This window comes from Apodemus sylvaticus, chromosome 7 (genome assembly GCF_947179515.1).
Source record: "Apodemus sylvaticus chromosome 7, mApoSyl1.1, whole genome shotgun sequence".
NCBI lineage: Eukaryota > Metazoa > Chordata > Mammalia > Rodentia > Muridae > Apodemus > Apodemus sylvaticus.
The window spans coordinates 81,941,129-81,948,488 of record NC_067478.1 but is presented as its reverse complement, the minus strand read 5'-3'; the positions used below and the strand labels follow the sequence as shown (position 1 = coordinate 81,948,488).

At 41.1% G+C, this 7,360-nt stretch overlaps 1 pseudogene; it reads left to right on the top strand.

Annotated features, from left to right (window-relative positions):
• The first annotated feature begins 406 nt into the window (after positions 1-406).
• On the top strand, positions 407-1,368 carry LOC127689919 (40S ribosomal protein SA-like; annotated as a pseudogene).
• The last annotated feature ends 5,992 nt before the right edge of the window (positions 1,369-7,360 follow it).

Here is a 7,360-nt window from a genome sequence, read left to right as displayed (position 1 = left end):
ATCAGAGATAACCAGATGGCAAAAGGCAAATGTGGGATGTTGCTAACAGAAATCAAGGCAATATGTCACCATCCGAACCCAATTCTTCCACAACAGCAAGTCCTGGATACCCCAACACACCAGGAAAGCAAGATTTGGATTTAAAATCACAGGTCATGATGCTGATGGAGGGCATCATGGAGGGCTTCAAGAAGGACCTAAATAACTCCTTTAAAGAAATACAAAAGAACACAAGTAAACAGGGAGAAACCCTTGAAGAACTAAGGGAAAACACAGCAAAACAGGTGAAGGAATTAAACAAAACCATCCAGGATCTAAAGAAGGAGGTAAAAACAAAAATGAAATCACAAAGGGAGACAACTCAGGACATAGAAAACCTAGGAAAGCTTTTTCCGAGCTTCCAGGGGACGGGTCCATAAGGCGTTGTTCTTGATTCCCATCGTAACTTAAAGGGAAACTTACACAATGTCTGGAGCCCCCGACGTCCTGCAGATGAAGGAGGAGTATGTCCTCAAATTCCTTGCTGCAGGAACCCACTTAGGTGGCACAAACCTCGACTTTCAGATTGAGCAGTACATCTACAAAAGGAAAAGTGAGGGTATCCACATTATAAATCTGAAGAGGACCCGGGAGAAGCTGTTGCTGGCGGCTCGAGCTATTGTTACCATTGAGAACCCTGCTGACGTCAGCGTCATCTCCTCCAGGAACACTGGCCAGCGAGCTGTGTTGAAGTTTGCTGCTGCCACAGGAGCTACTCCAATTGCTGGCCGCTTCACACCCAGGACCTTCACTAACCAGATCCAAGCTGCCTTCATGGAGCCAGGGCTTCTAGTGGTGACTGATCCCAGGGCTGACCACCAGCTGCTCACAGAGGCCTCTTACGTCAACCTGCCCACCATTGCTCTGTGTAACACAGATTTTCCCCTGCGCTATGTGGACATTGCCATCCCATGCAACAACAAGGGAGCTCACTCAGTGGGGTTGATGTGGTGGACGCTGGCCCGGGAAGTACTCCGCATGTGAGGTACTATCTCGCGTGAGCACCCATGGGAGGTTATGCCTGATCTTTACGTCTACCGAGACCCAGAGGAGACTGAGGAGGAGGAGCAGGCTGCTGCCGAGAAGGCTGTGACCAGGGGGGAATTCCAGGGAGAATGGACCGCACCAGCTCCTGAGTTCACTGCTGCTCAGCCTGAGGTGGCTGATTGGTCTGAGGGTGTGCAGGCGCCCTCTGTGCCCATCCAGCAGTTCCCCACGGAAGACTGGAGTGCACAGCCAGCCACTGAGGACTGGTCAGCAGCTCCCACAGCGCAGGCCACCGAGTGGGTCGGAGCCACCACTGAGTGGTCCTGAGCTGCTCTGCAGACAGCTGAACAAAGGGAAAAAGGATGGAAGGAAAATAAAGTTCCTAAAGGCTCAAGAAAGAAAGAAAGAAAGAAAGAAAGAAAGAAAGAAAGAAAGAAAGAAAGAAAGAAAGAAAGAAAGAAAGAAAGAAAGAAAGAAAACCCAGGAAAGAAGTCAAGAGTCATGGATCCAAGCATCAACAACAGAATACAAGAGATAGAAGAGAAAATCTCAGATGCAGAAGATACCATAGAAAGCATTGATATAATAATCAAAGAAAATGCAAAATGCAAAAAGCTCCTGACCCAAAATATCCAGAAAATCCAGGACAAAATGAGAAGACCAAACCTAAGGAAATCTTCTAGTGAAGATTTCCAAATTAAAGGGCCAGTAAATGTCTTCAACAAAATAATAGAAGAAAACATCTCTAACCTAAAGAAAGAGATGCCCATGAACATACAAAAGGCCTACAGAACACCAAATAGATTTGACTAGAAAAGGAATTCATCCTGTCACATAATAATTAAAACAGCAAATGTACTAAACAAAGAAAGAATATTAAAAGCAGTCAGGGAAAAGGATCAAGTAACATATAAAGGTAGACCTATTAGAATTACACCGGATTTCTTACCAGAGACTATGAAAGCCAGAAGAGCCTGGTAGACGTCATGCAGACCCTAAGGGAACACAAATGCCAACCCAAACTGCTATATCCAACAAATCTTTCAATTACCATAAATGGAGAAACCAAGATTTTTCATGACAAAAACAAATTTACACAGTATCTTTCCACAAATCCAGCCATTCAAAGGATAATGAATGGAAAACACCAACAAAAGGAAGGACACTACACATAAGATAAAGTAATCTTCTTTCAACAAAGCCAAAAGAAGATAACCACACAAACATAAAAATTACATCAAAAACAGCAGGAAGCAACAATCACTATTCCTTAATATCTCTTAACATCAATGGACTCAATTCCCCAAATTAAAAGACATAGACTAACAGACGGGATTCATAAACAAGATCCAACATTTTGCTGCATACAGGAACTCATCTCGGTGTCAAAGACAAACACTACCTAAGAGTAAAAGAATGGAAAACAGTTCTCCAAGCAAATGGTCCCAGGAAACAAGCTGTAGTAGCCATTCTAATATCAGATAAAATAGACTTTCAACCAAAAGTCATCAAAAAAGATACAGAAGGCCACTTTATACTCATCAAAGGAAAAATCTACCAGGAAGAACTCTCAATTTTGAACATCTATGCCCCAAATACAAGGACACCTGTATTCATAAAGGAAACCTTACTAAAGCTTAAAGCACACATCGCACCCCACACAATAATTGTGTGGGACTTAAACACCCCACTCTCTTCAATGGACAGATCAGGGAAACACAAACTAAATGAGTCACAGTGAAAACTAACAGAAGTTTTGGACCAAATGAATTTAATAGATATCTATAGACCAAAATCATCCTAAATCAAAAGAATATACCTTCTTCTCAGCATCTCATGGTACCTTCTCCAAAATTGACCATATAATTGGTCACAAAACACACCTCAACAGATATAAGATGATCAAACTTCCATGGCATGGGGAATTCCATGCCTCCTATCAGATCACTATGGAATAAGGGTCCTCTTCAATAGCAACAAAAACAACAAAAAGCCCACACACACATGGAAGCTGAACAATTCTCTACTCAATGATAACTTGGTCAAGGAAAAAATAAGGAAAGAAATCAAAGACTTTTTTAGAATTTATTGGAAACTAAGGTACAACATACCCAAATTTATGGGACACAATGAAAGCAGTGCTAAGAGGAAAACTCATAATTCTGAGTGCCTCCAAAAAGAAGCTGGAGAGAGCATACACAGCAGTTTAACAGAACACCTGAAAGCCTTAGAACAAAAAGAAGCTAATACACCCAAGAGGAGTAGAAGGCAGGAAATCATGAAACTCAGGGCTGAAATCAACCAAGTTGAAACAAAAAGAACTATACAAAGAATCAATGAAAACAGGAGCTGGTTCTTTGAGAAAATCAACAAGATAGATAAACCAGACTAACCAGAGGGCACAGAGACAGTACCCAAATTAACAAAATCAGAAATGAAAAGGGTGAAATAACAACAGAAACTTAGGAAATCCAAAAAATTATCATATCCTACTACAAAAGCCTATACTCAGCAAAAGTGGAAAATCTGGATGAAATGGGCAATTTCCTAAACAGATACCAACTGCCAAAATTTAATGGGAATCAGATAGACCATATAAATGGTCCCATAACCCCCAAAGAAATAGAAGTGGTCATTGACAGTCTCCCAACCAAAAAAAGCACAGGACCAGATGCCTTTAGTACAGAATTCTATCAGACATTCGAAGGAGACCTAATGCCAATACTCTTCAAACTGTTCCACAAAATAGAAACAGAAGGAACATTACCCAACTAGTTCTATGAAGCCACAATTTCGCTGATACCAAAACCACTCAAAGATCCAACAAAAAAAGAGAACCTTATACCAATTTCCCTTATGAATATCGATGCAAAAATACTCAATAAAATTCTTGCCAACTGAAGCCAAGAACACATCAAAATGATCATTCACCATGATCAAGTAGGCTTCATCCCACGGATGCAGGGATGGTTCAATATATGGAAATCCATCAATGTAATCCACTACATAAACAAACTCAAAGAAAAAAGCCACATGGTCATTTCATTAGATGCTGAAAAAGCATTTGATAAAATTCAGCATCCTTTCATGTTAAAGGTCTTGAAAAGAAGAGAAATTCAAGGCCCATACCTAAACATAATAAAAACAATAAAAACCAGTAGCCAAAATCAAACTAAATGGAGAGAAACTTGAAGCAATCCCACTAAAATCAGGGACTAGACAAGGCTGCCTTCTCTCTCCATACTTATTCAATATAGTACTTGAAGTTCTAGTCAGAGCAATTAGACAACAAAAGGAGGTCAAAGGGATACAAATTGGAAAGGAAGAAGTCAAACTATCACTATTTACAGATGATATGATAGTATACTTAAGGGACACAAAAAACTCCACCAGAGAACTCCTACAGCTGATAACTTCATCAAAGTGGCTGGATATAAAATTAACTCAAGCAAATCAGTAGCCTTCCTACACTCAAAGGACAAAGAGGCTGAGAAAGAAATTAGGGAAATGACACCCTTCACAATAGCCACAAATAATATAAAGTATCTTGGTGTGACTTTAACCAAACAAGTGAAAGATCTGTATGACAGGAACTTCAAGTCTTTGAGGAAAGAAATCGAAGAAAACCTCAGAAGATGGAAAAATCATCCATGCTCTTGAATCAACAGGATTAATATAGTAAAAAATGGCCATCTTGCCAAAAACAATATACAGATTCAATGCAATCCCCATCAAAATCCCAACTCAATTCTTCATACACTTAGAAAGAGCAATTCTCAAATTCATCTGGAATAGCAAAAAACCCAGGATAGCTAAAACTATCCTCAACAATAATAGAACTACTGGGGGAGTCAGTATACCTGACCTCAAGCAGTACTACAGAACAACTGTGTTAAAAACTGCATGGTAATGGTACAGTGACAGGCAGGTAGATCAATGGAATAGAATTGAAGATCCGGAAATGAACCCACAGCATTATGGTCACTTGATCTTTGACAAAGGTGCTACAACCATCCAGTGGAAAAAAGACAGCCTTTTCAACAAATGGTCATGGTTCAATTGGAGGTCAGCATGCAGAAGAATTCGAATTGATCCATTCTTATCTCCTTGTACTAAGCTCAAGTCCAAGTGGATCAAGAGCCTCCACATAAAACCAGACACACTGAAACTAATAGAAAAGAAACTGGGGAAGACCCTTGAGGACATGGGCACAGGGGAAAATTTCCTCAACAGAACACCAATAGCTTATGCTCTAAGATCAAGAATTGACAAATGAGACCTCATAAAACTACAAAGTTTCTATAAGGCAAAGGACATTGTCAAAAGGACAAAATGGCAACCAACAAATTGGGAAAAGATCTTTACCAACACTACTTATGACAGAGGGCTTATATCCAAGATATACCAAGAACTCAAGAAGGTAGACTCCAGAGAGCCAAATATCCCCCTTAAAAATGGGGTACAGAGCTAAACAAAGAATTTTCACCTGAGGAATATCGAATGGCTGAGAAGGGCCTAAAGAAATGTTCAACATCCTTAGTCATCAGGGAAATGCAAATCAAAACAACCCTAAGATTTCACCTCATACCAGTCAGAATGTCTAAGATCAAAAACAGGAGAAAATGTGCTGGTGATAATGTGGAAAAAGAGGAACACTCCTCCACTGCTGGTGGGGTTGCAAGCTGGTACTACCACTCTGGAAATCAATCTGGTGGTTCCTCAGAAAACTGGGAATAATACTTCTGGAGGACTCCCTCCCCCCCATACCACTCCTGGGCATATACCCAGAGGATTCCCCAGCATGTAATAAGTATACATGCTCCACTATGTTCATAGCAGCCATATTTGTAATAGCCAGAAGCTGGAAAGAACCCAGATGTCCCTCAATGGCGGAATGGATACAGAAAATGTGGTATATATACACACAATGGAGTACTATTAAGCCATTAGAAACAATGAATTCATGAAATTCTTAGACAAATGGAAGGAACTGGAAAATATCATCCTAAGTGAGGTAACCCAGTCTCAAAAGAATATTCATGATATGCACTCACTGATAAACAGATATTAGCCTAGGAGCTTGGAATATTGAAGCTTCTAGATCAAATTCTGAATTTGATATCCAATTCACATATCAAATGATGCCCAAGAAGAAGGAAGGAGAGGCCTCTGATCCTGGAAAGGTGTAGTACAGCAGTGTAGGGGAATACCAGGACAGGGAAGCTGGAAGGGGTGGATTGGGGAACAGGGGGAGGGAAGAGGGCTTGTGGGATTTTCAGGGAGGGGGCATCCAGGAAAGGGAAAAATCACTTGAAATGTAAATAAAGAATGTATCAAATTTAAAAAGAAAAAAGAAAAAAAAAAGAAATTTCAACCCAAGAGCCAAAGGACATAAGGTCTCCTACACTGTGTGATCTGCAAATTTCACAGTAGGCTTGACTTTAGATGCCTGGAAGTGGCACATAAAACTGTCCTCAGAAACAAGTTCTTCTCTCATTGTTCCTTGGCTGGGTTTAAGTCCTGAATCCATGTCATACAAGACCTGGGCACAATTTTCTGAAGCTGCATCAGGATAATTCTCCAACACCACCACCGTCTGGGGTCCAATAGAGAAGGGACTGCTCATTCCTGCCGCATCAGCCGGGTCCTAAACTAGACATTGATACAACGTGACAAGGTGCCCATGTCACTTCTGTTTCTGTTCTTCCCATGTTGTCTCCTGACAGTTTCACCTACTTAGAGTAAGACTGAGAGACCAGTGGAGTCGAGAGCAGTTAAGTGTGGTGTTCCAGGAGGTTCACTTCTACGGCCTCTGTTACAGATATGCCCATGTTGTGTCTCCTCACTGGCTTCCCTCCTTGAGGACAATCTCTAGAAACCGTCTTTATTCTTCTTGATGCTAGAAGGTCTCAAGAGAAGCTCTCAGTTAAGTGAAGAGGCCTGCCCTAGGTCTCACTCTCATTATTCCCAGAGTTCTAAAGAAGAGTCTCATCCACAGGAGATAGAGGAAGGGAAGGTCCCAGCCCATGTAAGGGGTTTGAAATTCAGAGGGCCGTGTGTGTGCACACCTGTTAGATGGAATGGACCATGAAGCTTGCTGAAAGTTAGCACATACATAGAGATGGTACAGCAATAGAAAGATTGGCTGGTAGTCTACAGAAGGTAGACTGACCTAACAGATGAGGATGGGCTTGGTCCAGACTGTAGTCAATACTCATGGAGGCAATATTAGTAGAATTTGACAGAGATACCCTCAAAGGCTGACTGACAGTATGGGCATACTCTGGACAATAATGCACAGCAGAATGTGACCTCAATAGCTTCAGGAAACTAA